The following is an 18,875-nucleotide window of genomic DNA, read 5'->3' on the forward strand; positions in this document are numbered from 1 at the left end:
CAGGCAGGATTCCTGCATTGAGGGGGTTGGACTAGATGACCCTTGGGGTCTCTTCCAATTCTGATTCTATGCACACACATGCCATCCTTTAGCATCTCTAAAGCTGTGTGTGACAACTTTTCACCTTCGTCTTGCATCTCTGGAGACGCCCGTAATAGCATAATCTTATCCTAAGAACGTTGTGAAATGGGAAGCCAGGAGGATATGCAAAGTAACAATTTCTGCAAGTCCCTTGTTGGGAAACGTTCATTCGAAATATGGAAAGCTTAAAATCGCAAAGAGAGAATGGTAGTCTGCCTCTGCCTTTATCATCTGCCACCAACTTAAAGTTTCATACATTCTAGTTGCCAGGCATATTTCAAAGCAACATGCAGATTCTACACCCACCTAAGTCTATGTGGATCAGATCATGGCTCGCCACACAGCTCTTGAGCACAAAAGCTGCATAAGGAGAAGGCATGGGTTCTGCCATCCCAGATAGTACATGAACCAGGTTTTGTCTGAACATATGGCCAATCATCCACTCTGCAAGCCACGCAGCTACACCAGTCTTCACCAACATTCATGTTGACTGAGGCTGATGGGCCTTGTAGTCCGAAACAACTGAAGGGAATCAGGCTGGAGAAGGTTGAGCTACACCGGAGGAGTACATGGGGAAATGCTGAACCACTTTCACTTAGAACACAGGAATTGTATTGCAAAAGGGGGAAAAAAGAGAAAGGACAGTGATTCATCGAAGAGAGTTCTTTCCAGTTAAACAAAAGGAAACACTGCATAGGACAGAACCGTAATTAAAAACTTAAGCCACAATTTCTACATTCAAACCGGAAAGGGAAAACATAAAAAAACACAAACTGAACATGATTAAAATGCCAAACTTGAAACGCTGTGCATTGTTCTGCAGTTTATTTACTCTGGATTGATTAATCCTGTTCCACTTAAGTCCACTAGATGCACAGCCTCTGCTTGGTAGCAAAGCTTCCCACTCAGCGCTGCCCTCTCCCCCAGTTAAGATTTTCCTTTGGAAGAGCACAATGGAAACTCCAATGGACTTTTTTCCTACATACCGAAAGAACAAACAAAACAAGTTTTGTAAGCTCAAAATTCCTTGGAGCAGGAGTGGGCAGACTTCAAAGAGAATCTATGTTGTTTGCATTAAAACTCATAGGTCCACCAACCAAGGTAAAGGTAAGAGACCCCTGACAATTGACTCGTCACAGACGACTCTGGGGTTGCAGCGCTCATCTCACTTTGCCGGCGTTTGTCCACAGACAGTTTTTCCAGGTCATGTGACCAGCTTCTGGTGCAACACTATGCCGAAACCAGAGCAGCACACGGAAATGCCGTTTACCTTCCTGCCGGAGTGGTACCTATTTATCTACTTGCACTTTTTGGCATGCTTTTGAATTGCTAGGTTGGCAGGAGCTGGGACAGAGCAACAGAAGCTCACCCCGTTGCGGGGAATCGAACTGCCGACCTGCTGGTCGGCAAGCCTAAGAGGCTCAGTGGTTTTAGACCACAGAGCCACCCGTGTCCCTACCCACCAACCAAAGGCAGATGCAAAAAATAGGGGAGACACAGAAGTAAGGAACATATCCTGCCTTAGCACAGCCTCAAAAGTGGTTTTAGTACCAGAACTGGGCTCACCATCTTTTCACTCAAACTTTCGCTCCCAATCGCTCCATCCTGCCCCTACTTCAGATTTTGGTACCATTACTTAGAAGCATTTCATAGTTATTTCCATTTCTGGAAAATAAAAATATGAGGATCAAAAACACCTGGGAATTTACTGCAAATCATTCAGAAATTTACCAATAGATCCTGGTGTGTCTTCTGCCCATCTCTGCCTTAGGGGGCTGCTGGTTATTTGGCAAAACCACTTTAGGGAGATAATGCGAAGGTGATGAGATGCCTCACCTGTCACCGAGGCGGAAGCAAACACTCCTAGGAAACTGTCGTGTGCAACTCAAAATGACAATCTCCCAATATAATTTATCCGGTATGTTATTGTTTGGTGCATTTTGGACCAGCAACACAGCTGAGTGGGACTCTTAACAACTCTGCAACACAAACAAAAATAGCCACCCACACAGCAAAGTATGCACAAGTTTCAAAAGTCTTCCTTGCTTAGGTTTCGGTTTCAAACAAACATCTGTTTGGGGTTTTGTTTTGTTTTGAAAAAAAGGATTAACGTTTTGGATTCCATAACTGGGCTGTCCTATTTGTTCACAGGACATGAACTGTCTGTATGTTTAAGAGTTAGAGCAGAATTGTGTAGTCTCTCAGTGTTTAAGGTGTAAGAGAGATCTCAAGGCCTAGATGAACAGGCTGGGATACCCACCCCCCTATGTAACACAGACTTGCGAAAAAATGCGGACTACAGATGTTTTGGACTACAACTCCCATTTGTTTCAACCTGTGCAGTTTTGATGCCAGGTACTGATGGGCGTTGTAGTCCAAACACCCAGAGGGCAAAGGTAAAGGTAAAAGGTAAGGTAAAGGACCCCTGGATGGTTAAGTCCAGTCAAAGGCGACCATGGGGTTGTGGCGCTCATCTTGCTTTCAGGCCAAAGGAGCCAGCGTTTGTCCACAGACAGCTTTCCCGAGTCATATGGCCAGCATGACTAAACCGCTACTGGCGCACCGTGACAAGTGCCAGAACACACGGAAACGCTGTTTACCTTCCCGCTGCATTGGTACCTATTTATCTACTTGCACTGGCATGCTTTCGAACTGCTAGGTTGGCAGAAGCTGGGACAGAGCAACGGGAGCTCACTCCATCGCGGGGATTTGAACTGCCGACCTTCCGATCAGCAAGTCCAAGAGGCTCAGTGGTTTAGGCCACAGTGCCACCCGCGTTCCTACCCAGAGGGCACCAGGTTGAGGAAGAAATGGCCGTGAGCCCACCAAATCCCTGCCCTTTGCAATATTATTTATTAAGTATTAATCACAAGTCGATGTACAATATAAGGTAACCACCTTTCAAATGCAAAACACTCGGGATTCAAATGCAACTTGCAGTAAGGCACTCAGCTCTGGCGAACACACACACACAAATGTGCCACAGTTCATATGCAACACCTACCCACCCCCTACAAGCACCACAAACTTAAATCTTTAAAAGTAACTTCACACAAAGAAGCAGCCAATATAAGAGGTCTGGTGATACAAAATGTTTTTTGCCTGGCACTGAAATCAATATATATGAGTTGGTGAAAGGCAGACTTCCCTAGGGAGAGCATTCCAAACATTGGGGAGGGGGCAACAGCTGAAAAGGGCTTCTCCCTTGGCAGCACCTTTAAACCTTTTTGGAGAGCAAAGGAATAAATTGTTTAGAAAAGATTCCCTCATCCGTCACTGGATTCGTACTCAATTGCAGCAACCAGGCAAATTCATACTTACCAGTCTGATGCGGTAAAATCTTTCAAACACATCAAGTGCACTGGACCACTTAAGTATAAAGATATGTACGGCTCTATCTCCATTAGCCAGGCAGCAATGGGCCCAACATTACCATTGTCTACTTCATAGTTGTGTAGCATGTTCTAGGCTGGAGGGTATGTACTGCTGGCTTTACTAAAACAGCTCCTCATCCATAAAAAGAGAGAGGCATTCAAGCATGCAATCTCATGGAAGCTCTTTGCACTCATCACTGTGGCAGCTGCCTCACCTGTCACCGATTCCTGTGTGTACAATGTTGTACAACTGGCTTTTAACCTGGCCAGGGTTTCCCAAACTTAGGTCTCCAATTGTTGTTGGACTACAACTCCCATCATCCCTAGCTAGCAAGACAAGTGGGTCATGGATGATGGAAACTGTAGTCCAAAAGCAGCTGGAGACCCAAGTTGGGGAAACATTGGCCTAGAGCAGAGCTTTCCAAACTTTTCATGTTGGTGACACACTTTTTGAGACATGCATCATTTCGCGACGCAGTAATTCAGTTCTGCATCGTTTTGTGACACATTAATTCAGTTTTACTAGCAGACCGGAAGTTAAACTAACCCCTTTCCAGCCCCGGGAGGAGCGTGGGGAGCATTCGTGCAACATGCTGACACGCTAACGTGTCGTGACGCAGTTTGGAAAGTTCCGGCCTAGAGGAACTTCCAAGCCTTTCCTCACATTCAGCTAAAGAAGGAGTGTCAACCTTTTTACACCAGAGACCTACATTTAACAAAAACAACGGAGGCCATCATTGGAGTACAGTGGTGCCTCGCAAGACGAAAAGAATCCGTTCCGCGAGTCTCTTCGTCTAGCGGTTTTTTCGTCTTGCAAAGCAAGCCCATTAGCGGCTTAGCGGCTTTTAGCGGCTTAGAAAAAGAGGGGGAAGGGGGGGGAGTCAGAAAAACTCGCAAGACATTTTCGTCTTGCGAAGCAAGCCCATAGGGAAATTCGTCTTGCGAAGCACCTCCAAAACGGAAAACCCTTTCGTCTAGCGGGTTTTTCGTCTTGCGAGGCATTCGTCTTGCGGGGCACCACTGTATGTCATGTGCTGAAGAAAATGGCAAAACAAGACAGCCATCTGCACCACTTGGACTGATCTAAACCCATTGCACAGTTACAGTTATTTTATTTTGAGGATTTTTATTTTATTTATTTCACAACCCTTTCTCCCGAACTTGTCTGCTTCTCTGTTCATTGCATTTTACTTACTTGATTTATTTATTTGCAGGCGGGGGAAGAATGATGGGTGTTTATCACCATTCTGGGAAGACTCAACCCATCCAGAGTTTTCCTGCATGCACAGGCAACATATGGGGTCACAAAAGGCTTTGGAGACAGTCTGTATGCACACCATACATTTAAAATACAGTGGTACCTCGGGTTAAGTACTTAATTAGTTCCGGAGGTCCGTTCTTAACCTGAAACTGTTCTTAACCTGAAGCACCACTTTAGCTAATGGGGCCTCCCGCTGCCACCACGCCACTGGAGCACAATTTCTGTTCTCATCCTGAAGCAAAGTTCTTAACCCAAGGTACTATTTCTGGGTTAGTGGAGTCTGTAACCTGAAGCGTATATAACCCGAGGTACCACTGTAGATGACTTTCTCCAAAGAACCCTGGGAACTGTAGTTTAAGGGCGCCAAGAATGGAGGACAGACAAAGCCCATTCCCCCAGTCTTTTCTATGCAACAGAGCAAACTAGCAAGGCCTGCCCCCCTGGCTATAAAGCAGTGCTTTAAATGATTTGATGTTCCTTGTTTTCATAGGGACCAACAAGGCTTTTCCTCTTAAGTTTGCAAGATTTACACTTGAACCTGTGACAACCCAACACGAGTGGAGAACATAGGAAACAACTTCAAGGCTCAGGGTAAGAGAATAAGCAGAGAACAGAAGGACAGTTACAGGCATATATTGTGCTATTCTCTCCGAACAAGGGGGGGACGGACGTATTGTTCAGTACAATGATTTTAACAGTTCTGGTTGTGCTTACAACTTTTATCTGGCACGAGCACTCAAAGGACAGCCCTGTGCAGAAGCAGCAAAAGCAGAAGAAAGGAGGTTTCTGTTTGCTGGATTCTCTGACTGCTCATTGACCATTCCCAGTACAAAGCTGAGATAGCAAATAGGACAGTACCATCTTGGGCAGAAACTAGGAAAGGCTGTTTTCATCCATGCAGGAATCTTTTCCCCAATGTGGGGTTCAAACCCATGACCCCCGAGATTAAGAGTATTATGCTGTACAGAATGAGCCATCCCAGCTAGGACTTCAATGTGATCTACGAAAGTTATCTACACAAGAGCCAACTGCAGACGGGTAATTTTATTAAGCCCCTATGAGCTGCACTTTCAGAATGCAAAAGAAGACTTTGCACTGCTACTTGGGCTTAAGGATTCTTAACACTTTACTGCTGATGCAGGTGTGTTTGTTAGATGGTTCCCTGCGCTAAGGCATGGACAGCCAGCTTGAGGCATGGGAGGCACAAACAGCCCAGATCATGGCACCCCGAGACATGAGAACAGGCGGTAAACGTAGCACAACCAGATATGCAGCCCAGAAAATGGCTGCCCAGCAGTGGAACAAGCAATATTGTCACCGAGATTTTCTGCTAGTTGTAGCACAGTTAGAAGCTTTAACCAAATGAGGTTACAAGTTTCAACAGTTCCCCATTAAGTGCATACTACCACCTCTGAATGAATGGTAGGTATTCAGGCAAGCTGCAATTCGTATTAGTGAAATCTACGGTGGTGGCTTGCATTAAGATACTTCCTCCCCTTTGGAACGAGGGGCTTCATTAGCCAAGCATGCAAGGCAAGGTGGGTAGATGGCAGAGAAGGGACCACAATCTAGTTTTGTGTTGGACAACCCAGGTCAGGGTTTCCCAAACTTGGGTCTCCAGAACTTTTTCGTTCACCCAGGAAAGTTTAGTTGAGGAGGGTCTCCAGCTGTTTTTTTGACTAAAACTCCCATCATCCCTAGCTAGCAGGACCAATGGTCAAGGATGGTGGGAATTGTAGTCCAAAAGCAGCTGGAGACCCAGGTTTAGGAAACCCTGGCCTAGGCTATAGTTGTTTATTGCTGGGAGCAAGTCGGAACTCTGTCTAATATCCAGGATGTCACTTCTTAAGCGTGCATGAGGCTCGCTTTTCATATATTACTATTAACATATATACCTTCCTGTCCCAACACTGGACCCCAAGTTGGCCAACAACCAAATTAAAATCCAGCTTTTAAACTCCTGCTGAAAACTTTTCCATTATGTCAGGTTTATGCAGGCAATTAAGAACATATATTTCCAAAAAAGTTAACAGGTGTCTGTTTTTAACTGTTTATATAGTTTCAAAATTTTACGGTTCTATGTGCTGTTGTTGTAAACTATCTTGTTATCTTTTATGAATATTTTTAATAAAATAAAATAGAGTTATGTCTTCGCGATTAAGAAACTGTTTGTGCACTCTTTGAAAGTTTGACACACTTGCAAACAGGGTGTCGGTGTCAACATTCCAATATGATACTTATGGAAGGCAGATTTGAGTTGTGCATAAAATATAATTGAGACTGCACATGCAATCAGAGATGGCTGAACTCTCTTACAAGGAAAGAAACAAGCCCTATACAGTGGTACCTTGGTTTACAACCATAATTCGTTCCGGAGGTCTGTTTGTAAACCAAAACAGGTTGTAACCCAAGGTGCACTTTCGCCAATGGGGCCTCCAAAATAAAATAAAATAAAATTGTTTGTAATCCGAAGAAGAAGGGGGGTTTGGGTTGTAATCCAAAACGTATGCAAACCAGACTGTTTGTAAACCAAGGTACCACTGTACTGTTAAGAGCCTGATTCTGCAACCTTTTGCAACTTTCTGCATCTTCATACATTCAGCTGAAGCAGAATTTATGTATTCACCAGGCCAATGAGATTTTATAAATGGGGCACTCAAGCCCTCCCTCCAATAACTAGAAATGTTATTTCATCCCACTGCATGCTTCTAAGCTGTCACACTACCTATTGCCCCAAACGCTTTCAAGCCTATCCACAAGTAATCACAAGAATTAGGCGCTAGCTTCTTCCTTTCACAAAGCTGGAGAACTACCTAGAACTACACTGTTGTTTCTACCATAAACACCTCTTTGAAAAGCATTTAAGATGTTGCTATAAACATCCTCTGAGCACAGAAAGCTGGCCTACTTAGGCTTTCAAGCCCTGCAGAAACTGGAAATTATGAAGAGTGTTTTTATGGTATTCAAATTTCAGCTTTCCCGCCTTCCCCCTAATAAAACAGAACTGCAACCAGGAACATGCTGTTAAGTGTGTAATTGTTTCCAAGAAGTTTAAAACAAAGTCTAATTTATGGCAGGGGCACTAGAGTCCTCCAGCAAATTCTTGTTGCACAAACCACGTGTGTTCGAGGGGAAAACAGGGGGCTCAAAGTGATAGCACAAAAGAAATACTTGATGTGACTATCAGAGAGTGAATCACATACACAATAAGGATTCTGTCAACTGAGCAGAATTTATCAGCCGTATGACATACCTGTTGTCTGAATCCAATCTTAAGATTCTGCTACACAATCTAATTTCTGAAGGATGACACAGCTGCAATTCCCCAAAGCAGACAATTGTGCCTTTTAAAAAACATTAAGCTAATGGACAAAAAATGTCTTCAACGTTTTGTCGTTTCTGTGACAATCCTATTATCTGACGATATATATTTGATTTTGAATATTCATGGTAAGCAACAGAAGGTTTCTTGTCAATCTCAGGTAGGAAGAAGCAGTTGGTGAGAGAACAAACTGCAACTTTTTCTGTATTGCCTCATTAGAAGACAAGCTTCTGGCATTGCATTTGGCACTCAAAGACCGTTTTAGCACGTTCTACGCAAAACCTTTGTATTAGACCTGGCCAAATTAAATGAGAAGCAAGTGATGTTGCAGTATTCAGAACTGTTTGTTTTGGAACACAACCATTGAAGTCGACAGGATGATTCCAGAGGAAATGAACAGCACTCACTGGGTATTTAGACATTTTACCCAAAGGTGTGGAACCAGGGAGGGCAAAAGCAGAGTTAGAAACTCAAGATATCTAACCTAGGCACCAAATGGCTCCTAAAACCAAGGTTGCAGTCATCAAAACAGAATATCTTGCTGCCATTTTGGGGCAAGAAGGCTCTAAAGTCTTATTTTTCAAATGGTGGACTGACTGTGATTGATTCTCACTTAAACATCTGGATAGTTCAGATGACAACTTTGAGCTAGGTTAAGAACTTTGAGAACTTAAAAGAAGAAAAGTCACTTGATCCAGGGACAATCCACATATGTATTGGCCTATTCCGAACTCTTTTCCTTAATGATGACTGCTCCTGTTCTCAGGCTGCACAGAAAAAGCAATTTTGTTCCAGAAATTCATTCTGATTGTGCAGATAAAATATAACTGATAGAATTCTACAGGATGCTGTACTGACAGATTGCTGGATGGTTTGCAGGAGACAGACATGGGGTTTCTAATTCCCAACTGTTTACCAACAGCAACACAAACATGACCCCCTCTGCACCGAACTAAGCTGGGCTGTTAAAATTCCAAATCTTTAATAATTCTAATGTCCTCACTCCAGTGCATGGTTCATAGAGCACAGCTAGTTACAGATTCCAGCCCATCTCCCACCAGTTTGCATGTTGGCCTACCCCCAGAGCCATTATTTGGGTTGCACAAATCTGGTGTCTGCCCCACACCCAACAGCCTGCCTGCAGCCACAGACAGAATCAATTCAAACAGCATTACTCACCCCAAAACTGACAAAAACCAATTACTGATTTTCCTTTGCCAAAGAATCCCACACACAGACTCTATAGACATTCACACTCCAGCCCTTTCCTGCTTTCATTCAGGACAAAAATGCAAAAAGCTACCCCAATTTAAAATGGTCAAGTAAGCAGATCACAACCCAAAGAGAGGGACAAGGAAAATGCTGAACACTCCCATCCCCAGAGCATTGCAGCTTTAACATTAGACTATTGTTTGATGTTGCCAAGCTATGTTGGACGTGTCTGTGAACACACTCTGCTTCTTCAATTATGTTATATCTATCTATCCAACCAACCACCCAACCAAACAAACAATACTCTCTGGGTCTGGCAGATTTGGTGGTGGCCCCAACCACAGTCATATGCAGGCAAAATCTGAAGCACGCAAACAGAAAATTGGGGGTAAACACCCATAAAATGTTTGCATGCTATTATCAGAAAGACCCCGCTCAGCTTGGGAAGAAGCTACAGAGTATAATGTAAGGTTTGTGCTGCATGGATTTCCTGCTGGTGACCATTTAACACACCTGGCAACAAAAGATGTGAACCCCAAGTGACAAACGAGCCTGGGTAGATTAAACCTGCCCAAATTCAGATCAATAGATGCAAAGCTGAAGGTGACATGATAAAAAATATATGAGATGGGGGCTATATAAATATTTTATAAACAAATAAAATACAAATAAATGGATCATGCAATTTTATGTTAGAAGCCAACCAACTCTTAACAAGTCCCCGGTCTCATGAATCTAAATTATCTACAAAGGAGGCTGCAAAACTTTCACTGGGCTGTATTTCTTTGTGGTCAAAATCAAAGGCATCTCAAAATGTTCGATTCTGCAGTCATGCCATAGGTCAAACCAGAAACTGCACCCTGGCTGCTGCTCTAAGCACACCTAAAATAAGGTTGTGTATTAGATTCTGATAAACCCCATTCTCCCAAGAAATAGTTATGGACGCTTACTTAAAAAATAATAAACCAAAACTTTCACAAAAGCCTTTTTGGCATACTGATGTAAATGATTAATCAAATCATTTTAAAAGAAGAACAGTAGATCTAACCTAAAGGGAATTTCTTCCAGCACCTCTGAAACCCAGATACTAATGCTAATAATTTCATTATTTATACCCTGCCCATCTGGCTGGGTTGCCCCGGCCACAAATGCTACATATTCGTTTACAATTTTGTATGACAAATCAGAGCTAGCTGCTTCACTTGTATTTTCTGCAAGTTTTACTCCGTTAGACTTTTATAAAATCTTTTTTGCAATAATGCACTCTCTACCATATTTACTAAAATGCAATCACATGAAGAAGATCTCCTAAAAATTAAGCTTATCAAATAGAATGGCCTCTTCAGAACACTGCAATTTTCTGAATTCTGCAACTGAAATACCCTACTGCAACCTAAGTGCTCTGGACTACAAGGCCCATGAGCCTCTGCCAACTCCAGAATCACATGGCCATGTTGAACCGATTTTGTTGTTAAAGCAGCAAGTGTACCTGAAATAATAATGTACTAGTCTCCTTTTACCCTTGGCTGCAATTCTGTCCCCTTTCTGTTATCTGCCTTATGTCAATTTCTAGATCAGAGGCGGCCATGGTGGGGCAATGCAGAGGATGTTGGACTATGACTTTCATTAGTCCTAGCCAGCAAGGCCATAGTCCAAGAACACCAGCAGAGCACCACCTTGCTCTAATCTAGATTGCTAGCCCCTTGGGGCAGGGACCAGAGCTCTCATACTTTGTAAAGCACCATGTCCATGTTCCATGAGCAGAGTTGCAAGCTTCCTTAAAGGCTGTTGATGAATTCTGGGTGTTAAGAGTAAAGTAAGGTAAAGGTAAAGGGACCACTGACCATTAGGTCCAGTCGTGGCTGACTCTGGGGTTGCGGCGCTCATCTCGCTTTACTGGCCGAGGGATCCAGCGTACAGCTTCCGGGTCATGTGGCCAGCATGACTAAGCCTCTTCTGGTGAACCAGAGCAGCGCACGGAAACGCCGTTTACCTTCCTGCCGGAGCGGTACCTATTTATCTACTTACACTTTGACATGCTTTCAAACTGCTAGGTTGGCAGGAGCAGGGACCGAGCAACGGGAGCTCACCCCGTTGCGGGGATTCAAACCGCCGACCTTCTGATCGGCAAGTCCTAGGCTCTGTGGTTTAACCCACAGTGCCGCCCGCATCCCCTAAGAGTAAAGTAGAGCCCATTAAATCAATTGACTCAAGAGAGCTCCAACTAACTTCATTGAGCTCAATGGGCCTACTCAATCTGACTTAGTAAAAAACTACCCTTAATCTTTAACTACCGTATTTTTCGCCCCATAAGACGCACTTTTTCCCCTCCAAAAATGAAGGGGAAATCTGGGTGCGTCCTATGGGGCAAATGCAGGCTTTCGCTGAAGCTTGGAGAGCGAGAGGGGTGGGTGCGCACCGACCCCTCTCGCTCTCCAGGCTTCAGGAAGACATCCGCAGCCTGGGCAGCCCTGCAGGAGGTCAGGCAGGGATGTCTAGGCTGCGGATAGCAGCCTGCTTCCTGGAGCGTCGGGCGCCCTGAAAGCAGAGCACCCGGCGCTTCGGGAGCGCATCCGCAGCCTTGGCAGCCCTGCAGGAGGTCCGGCAGGGCTGTCTAGGCTGCGGATAGCAGCCTGCTTCCCGGAGCGTCGGGCGCCCTGAAAGCAGAGCGCCCGGCGCTTCGGGAGCACATCCGCAGCCCGGGCAGCCCTTCAGGAGGTCCGGCAGGGATGTCTAGGCTGCGGATAGCAGCCTGCTTCCTGGAGCGTCGGGCGCCCTGAAAGCAGAGCGCCCGGCGCTTCGGGAGCACATCCGCAGCCCGGGCAGCCCTGCAGGAGGTCCGGCAGGGATGTCTAGGCTGCGGATAGCAGCCTGCTTCCCGGAGCGTCGGGCACCCTGAAAGCAGAGCGCCCGGCGCTTCGGGAGCACATCCGCAGCCCGGGCAGCCCTTCAGGAGGTCCAGCAGGGCTGTCTAGGCTGCGGATAGCAGCCTGCTTCCCGGAGCGTCGGGCGCCCTGAAGCAGAGCGCCCAGCGCGCCGGACAGACATCCGCAGCGTGGGGAGCCCTACAGGGGTTCCCCGCAGGGCTCCCCACGCTGCAGATAGCAGCCTGCCTCCCGGCGGGTGGGGCGCCCTGAAGCAGAGCGCCCCGCGCGCCAGACAGACATCCGCAGCGTGGGGAGTCCTGCAGGGGTTCCCCACAGGGCTCCCCACGCTGCGGATAGCAGCCTGAAGCAGAGCGCCCCGCGCGCTGGACAGACATCCGCAGTGTGGGGAGCCCTGCAGGGGTTCCCCGCAGGGCTCCCCACGCTGCGGATAGCAGCCTGCCGCCTGAGGCAGACATCGGCCAGCCCCACAAGCTCAGGGAGGTGCAGCGCCCTTCCTCGACCTGGTTTGGTTTCCCCGACCTGCTTTTGGGGGGGAAATAAAGGAGAAAAAAATTCCTTTATTTCCCCCCCCAAAAAACTAGGTGCGTCCTATGGGACGGAGCGTCCTATGGGACGAAAAATACGGTAATTTCTGGGTGTAGTCAAATACTACTCTTAATTTATAGTTAAATTGCTACATACCCTGACACCCAGCAGACTGAGGGCCATTTTATACATTCTGGAGAATCAAATGGTATAGCTTTTCTGGGGCTGTAATACTTTCAGCTATGAGTGAGGGAGGAATTTCGAATGCTCTGCCCAGTCTTACAACATTCACAGGAGGAGCGTTCCAATATGCAATCTCTGGCCTGAAGTGTTAGGAAGCAGGAGAAGCTTTGCTACTTGATATTCCTCAAGGTATAAAGTGGAAGGAATAGTACACCCATTTATCCTTTGTGCAGGATTTCCCCCCCCCCCAAAAAAAATAAACCTCATCATCAATGATTAGTTACCTTTAACATCAGGGGCAAGGATTTAAAAACCCAACCTATACTATTGATTAGATGACCCTGCTAAAAATGCAACACTCAAGTATCTGGCTTTATTTTCGTTCACCCAGGAAAGTTTAATTGAGGAGGGTCTCCAGCTGTTTTTTTGACTAAAACTCCCATCATCCATAGCTAGCAGAACCAGTGGTCAGGGATAATGGGAATTGTAGTCCAAAAGCAACTGGAGACCCAAGTTTGGGAAACCCTAGAGTAGACATTTTTGCTTTGTGAAACTGATGAGAGGTGGAAAGAGCCATGCTCACTTTCTCTGCTAAGCAGAAAATTTTAGATCTCGTTTCAGTTCTCCACTCAGTGACAAGCGATAGCTTGGAAGGAGCACTGCTAAGCCTCAAGCTATTTCTGAAACACCATGCTTTATCTGGGGGAAAAAAGGCTGTTGGCAAGATATAGATATATATAAAATCCCAGGTTGAATGTTTAAATTCCTTTCCCTCCCTTTTTGAAGGCAATGAGCTAAATCTCCAGACAGTGGAGATTCCACTCAAAACAGGTATTTGCGTTCCACAAGTATTGACACCACCAACTGTAGAACCCCAAGAAATTTAAGTCTTCTATAGCCACAACCCACCGGAATGTCTCTCTTAAGCTAGCTATAGAAGTGAACATGCTCTCAGTAGAAAAAGATCGTGCCATTAAATGAAAAGCAAAAAGCAAATCTGACCTAAAGCTGCACAAAGGATGCATTTCAAAGGAAGTAGTGCTGGAAAGTAATGGAAAATTCATGTTCAGCATGCAGAAAACCTCAGGTACCATCCACAGCAGTTCCAGGTACAGCTGAGACAGCCCTCATTCTGAAACCGTGGAAAGATCCTGCCCAAACAGTTTAACAATGCTGAGCTAAATGGACCAATGGTCTAACTCTCTGGGCCACACTTTCAGAATAAAGATTTGCTCCAGCCATACCGAATGTTTTTATTGATAAGACTGGAAAACATAAGATTGGAAAACAAAAAGAAACAACTCCCAGCAGTGCTTGGTTTCGAAAAGGTATCCATCCATATCCAAATAAAAAAAAATATTTTGATACTATACTATACCACACTGAAATGTTTAAATGCTACACTTCCCATCATCTCCTGTCACAACCCATGAGAACCTCTGTCCTAACCTGTTTATGAACAGAAAAGAAAATTGGTTAAAATAGCTTCACCACAGATTTTTGTTTACTGCCTATCTAATTCCATTTGGGGCATGTTTCATCTACATGAACAGGAAGAGGATCTTGCGCTGTTCTGATAGTTGCACATCAGAATTAGCAGAAAGAAGCTCCAATCCCTGCTGAATCATCTCCTGGGTTTTTTCTAGTTAACATTCTTCCATCTCCACTGCGTGCATGGAATAAACTTTAGGTCTTGGTATCCGACAGCTTAATGCTTGCTCTTGATTAAGAAGAAAGACATTTAGCCAGGGATTTCAATGGAAGGGAGCAAAGAGAAACAGCAGCCATATGATAAACTGTCCTAATAAAAATAGCAAACAATTGCATAATCCAAGCTTTTTCCAATTCTAGTAAAAACCCACTTGGGAAAACCCACTTGGAGAAAAGATGAAGAAGATATGCCAAAAGATCAAAGGCTGTGCCAATTTTCTCCTCTCTCCCCTCCCATCATGCAGGTTTCAGTCAGTCGTGTGCAATTGAAATACGTTAGTGTGCTCCCACTGAACTTACGGAACATTCGACAAACTAGCTCATCATACTATGGTAGAACATGACAATTTTCAATAAAGAACACATGTCTCAGGAGAGCCTGCCTCCTCCGTTTTTCAGGATGAATGAGAGCCTAGTAAACCTGGAACTGCTACATGGTGCGTTATTCTTTGATGAGGAACACTGCATATTAAGCAAAGGTAACACAAGAAGTTTGGGGATGTACAACTAAGGATGAGGCTCCGTGCCACACCTGGAATACAATGTCTCCTACAACCCAGAAAAAGAAGAGGCAGGAATCTTCAGTCATACAACCGGAACTCAGGTGTTCTCAAAGTAATAATCACTCCAGTCTGCCCAAACAGGAAAATCACAGCCTCACCACCAGCTCTGGAAATACCAGCCTGCAATCATTTCCAATAAGAGCTAACAGCTGTTCTACAACCTGCTGACAATGGTTGCGTACCAGTTGCCTATCAACAGGGTGGAAGAAAATTATCTTCCAATTTACAAAATATTCTGTGACATTATCATCCAGCAGCAATTATTCCTTGCCAAAGGCTGGCATGCAAACAGCTATGTGCAAGCCTATGCTGCCTTGTCAAGGATAGATGTGGTCCAACTGCATCTGGAAGGCCACATGTCACTCAGCCTTGAACCAGACGCAGCTGTTCACTTTACCTCCATGTCAGGAAGACCTTTCCCCCGTTTCAACTTCTGCATGTGAGCTTCTAAAAAGCACAGGAGCAGGACAAGCAGAAGGAACAACTTAGCAGCCCTATTCACAGGTCTCTGTACTTATCCAAGGAACTAGCAACTTGAACCATCAGAGAGAATCACCCTGCTTACGTTAACGTAACTGCTAGTCTCCACGGCAATATTTGTTTTCTCTTCCGGCTCACTTCTAATGTATATTAACCAGAACCTCAAGTGTGTTCAAGGGCTTCCAATTGTATTTGCTGTGCTTTTCTCTCTGCCTGCAACGCAGGCATAAGCAGACAAGTTTGCAGCAGGCTGTTTGGTGAAAGCACAGGACCATATTCTCTCTGGTGGCACCTAGACTTTGGAATGCCCTCACTTGTGTGGGTCAAGAAGTGAACCAAGTCAGTAGCCAGCTTTAAATGCTTCTTAAAGACACTTAAGTTTATCCCAAGCTTTCATGGCGTAGAACTCGTAGAACTTATTTTTTTCCTTTTGGTGCACTGTTCACTTTTTGTCTAAGGCCTACAGTTTTTTAAAAAGTTTTATTTTATTGCAATTATATGAATTTTAATTATATTTTATGCCAATCACTGAAGAGGGTTTTTATATGTGTGTATTAAGCAGTTTATGAATTAAACTTTATGGAGTCCATCAATAACTGCACTGCCAGTCAGAAAACATCTTGCAATGCAGAACCCAGTGCCTCCCCAAGAGATTCTGAAAACACAACTTCTTCTGACCTTACAGCTACGAAGAGGAAAACAGGGACTGTCTACAAACCTGTAGGAGAAGGAACAGAAGAGGCTTCCTTATACTGAATCAGGCCACCAGTCCATCAAGTTTAGTACTGTCTACAATGACTGGGAGATCCCCAGGGTTTCAGGCAGAAGTTTCTCCCTGAAGATGACAAATACTGAACATGCATGCAAAATGTAATATGCTCTAGCAAACTCTCCTCCCTGTAAGAAGCTTCTTCACAGCTCCCAGAGCACCCTAATTCTGTCTTCTGCATTCTTAATTCCTGCCCGAGCAAGACTTGAGTAAAGACATGTTGGCCACCCAAGAACTATATATTTAGCGATGCCACCTAGGAAACCTGAATCACTTTTCCAGCTCTCATTCCCTTGGAGTCTCAAGCCCTTTTTCTCCTCTTATTATTTATTTACTGCACTGTTTTGCAATTAGGACAGAAGTACCTGCTGAAGCACTGGTGACATCTGCCTCAAAGATATGCAGCAATCCTAAGCATTCTTACTTAGAGAAGCCAGATTAAATCCATCCTTTTAAAATTGAATGTGTGGGTGCAAATCTAAACAAATATTCATGGCGTAATAATGTTCACTTCTTCTTCTATATTACAGAGTTGAGTGCTTTTGCTTGCAGTAACGACATGTTTTTGCTTACTCTTTTTTACCCCCAGTAAACAGCAGTTTATTTCCAGCAGAGAACACAGCTTACATATTATGGAAGTGTATGAGGTCTCACCTATTTCATTTTTATACCACCCAAAGTTAAAAACAAGGCCTTAAACTAAATTCGAAAAAACATACTGTCAATACATGAGAAGGCACTATGACTGTACACAGTGTCAGCGAAGTATGAATTCCTCTCTACAGCATATCTGCACAGATAAAAGTCACAGTCCATTACTTGATTAACAGCAGAGTAATGGGATTACTTTAGAGTAAGCGGGCTAAGAACTTAGGGAAAGCCTATAACTCTATATAAGAAGCAATTTGAGTATAGGGGCTGCTGCACTTTATTTCTGCTGCATCGCTCCTCAGCACTAATACATGGCAGGTGCTATCAACTGACAAACAGGGCAAATATCTATAGTAGAAAATAAATGTGCCAGAAACAACAACAGAAAAAACCCAGTTTTTTAATATCCCAGGAAATTTTATTTCTGTTGCCAAGGTCAAAGTAAAAATAAAAAGGGTGGATACAGCATGGGATTGGAGTTCCTTTGCCAGTTTCACTCAACTCAAACAAGCCTTAATCATCATTTAGGGTGGTTGTCTTACTAGAGACGGCCATGAGATCATGAACAAATTAAGCTCTAACCCAGAATTATTGGGTATGCTAGCACCGATCTATGGCCTTCAGGGTCTGATCCTTATTTACTTCAATTGAGTGCCTAATGAGTCATTGAAAGATGGTATCTCCAAGTTCAGTGTGTGTTTATTTTTAATCTCACCTTACACCAACAGTTCCATCACATATTCATTAGTTCTGTGCGCACACAAGTGTGCCTATATGGACATGCCATGTTTAATGAAGCAGGATTGAGTCTGGACTTGCCTCCACAATTAAACCAGCGTTTTCATATTCCTCAGATACATATTATAATGGCTGCTGTCTCACATGCATATGTACCGCTGATGTTTCATCCACATGTTTATAACTGAATTGCAGCTTTCAGTAAAGTGACAACTCTTTTCCTGCAAGGAGACCAAGTATGTGCATGAGGCAATTAGACAAAACAATTCGACCTATTTCCAAATACATGTCTAACTGCAACATCATGTATGTACGTTTGCTCAGAAGTTCAACTGAATTCAGTTGGACTTAGTCCCAAATAAGCATGCATGCACTTATTTAGGACTTACTCCTAAGTAAAGGTGGAGTCTGGGAACAGGAGCAACCCCACTGCAAGCAGAAACGTTTCTGATCCACTTTATAAATAAGTCTGCTGGTTGCTGCTGTGTAATCTCACCGTATTGTATTACCAGAAGTCCTGTCCATGAAAACACCAGTGTTTGATTTCTAAAGTATAAACCCGGTATAACACGTATTAAAAGGCCTCTCTTTAGTTAGGATTCCAAAAACAGCAGATGTTTTTATCTTAACATGCAAAAGGGGGAAAAGGAGGAGTCAGCCGTTTACTGTTACACACTGGGCCAAAGGTCTTAGAATTTATTGCCACACAAAGTGAAACCCGTTCCACACTTTCAGGCAGCTGTAAGGTTGCCGCAGGCAGTTAAAAGCAATGTGACTCAACCCCAGCAAGATAAAATTTCCAATTGTCATTCAGCTACCATCAATTGACAACAGATGCCCACGCAGACTCACCTGGGACTCACTGGCCACAGTGGGGCTTCTGAGTAAGCATGCACAGGACTGTGCCCTAAACCCTTAATCTGTTGCAAATGTTAGGCATGCTTGCTTGACTCCTACTGAACTCATTGGGACTTATTTCCGAATGAACGTAATTGGGATCAGGCCGATCAACGCACCCAGCGCCAGCCAGCTACCTTACAAGTGTGACACGTCATGAAGCGTTATTTGTTGCCTCTGTGCTTCTTCACATCCACAGCACACGCTTCCCTGGGGAGCCG

The 18,875-nt window shown here is 44.4% G+C and overlaps 1 protein-coding gene and 1 long non-coding RNA gene across 2 annotated transcripts in view; both read right to left on the reverse strand.

The window, feature by feature from the left end:
• The window catches only part of LOC310847220, a 197,388-nt gene that overhangs the window by 37,434 nt on the left and 141,079 nt on the right, over positions 1-18,875 (reverse strand). The gene's annotated exons all lie outside the window — the stretch shown is intronic.
• VAPB (VAMP associated protein B and C) overlaps positions 1-18,875 on the reverse strand; it is a 47,210-nt gene that overhangs the window by 26,989 nt on the left and 1,346 nt on the right. The window lies entirely within an intron of this gene.

Source organism: Podarcis gaigeae (assembly GCF_964106915.1).
Source record: "Podarcis gaigeae genome assembly, chromosome: 6".
Taxonomy (NCBI): domain Eukaryota; kingdom Metazoa; phylum Chordata; class Lepidosauria; order Squamata; family Lacertidae; genus Podarcis; species Podarcis gaigeae.